Genomic DNA, 932 nt, shown 5'->3' on the forward strand with positions numbered 1-932 from the left:
GGCGGGGGTCTCAGGCTAGCTCTCTGTCAGGGCATCCTGGCGTTGTTCTAATGGTTGTCTCAGGCTTGCTCCTTGACCTGGCCTGCCCGAATAGCCCCATGGGAGGGTTGTCTGTCTCAGCTCACTCCTTCTCTGAGGTCCACAATCCCAGGAGGTGTTTTTCTAGTCTCTAGAGTTTCTTGCTTCCGATGCTGGGAGCTGTCTGGGCCTGCACTGAGACTGGTAATTGTTTCAGGCTCACTTTTTTTTTTTTTTCAGGGACTGTTAGGCTACTAATCATTCAGATGTCTACAGGTCAGAACCCTGAGAACAGACATAGCCTCTTTCCTCTCACAAGCATGTGACATGGCAGCCGCACCTGCAATACTTCTAAGGGCTGTTTACACCTATATCTTAGCACCTTTATATGAAAACTCTCATCTTTTGTCCCAAAAATATATGAACTTCTCTGTGGTTACCAAAAGCCGGTGATTTCTTGCAGCTTTCTAAGAATATTCTGATCACAACTGTCTTTGCCTTCAGTTCTTCAGCTTAAAACCAAGCGAGCATTCTGATGAAGCAATTTGCAACCAAGTAGCACTCAATAACATACACTGCAGACAAGTAAGCTTGCACATTCTGTGATCTTTTTCTTTCCTTTCCTTTCCTTTCCTTTCCTTTCCTTTCCTTTCCTTTCCTTTCCTTTCCTTTCCTTTCCTTTCCTTTCCTTTCCTTTCCTTTCCTTTCCTTTCCCTTTCCCTTTCCCTTCCCCCTACCCCTTCCCCTTTCCCTTCCCCTTTCCCTTTCCCTTCCCTTTCTTTCCTTTTCTTTCCTTTTCTTTTCTTTGTTACTTTCCCTAGGGTCAAATTGTCCAGAGAAGAATGGGGCAGAAAGCTTTCAAGAAGCCCGAACGACTTTTTCTACATCATTTTAAGGTTAAAAGCATTATGCCA

General features: G+C 44.6%; 1 pseudogene; it reads right to left on the reverse strand.

Annotated features, from left to right (window-relative positions):
- Positions 1 to 260: 260 nt before the first annotated feature.
- On the reverse strand, positions 261 to 375 carry LOC115031418 (annotated as a pseudogene).
- Positions 376 to 932: the final 557 nt, after the last annotated feature.

This window comes from Mus caroli, chromosome 6, assembly GCF_900094665.2.
Source record: "Mus caroli chromosome 6, CAROLI_EIJ_v1.1, whole genome shotgun sequence".
NCBI lineage: Eukaryota > Metazoa > Chordata > Mammalia > Rodentia > Muridae > Mus > Mus caroli.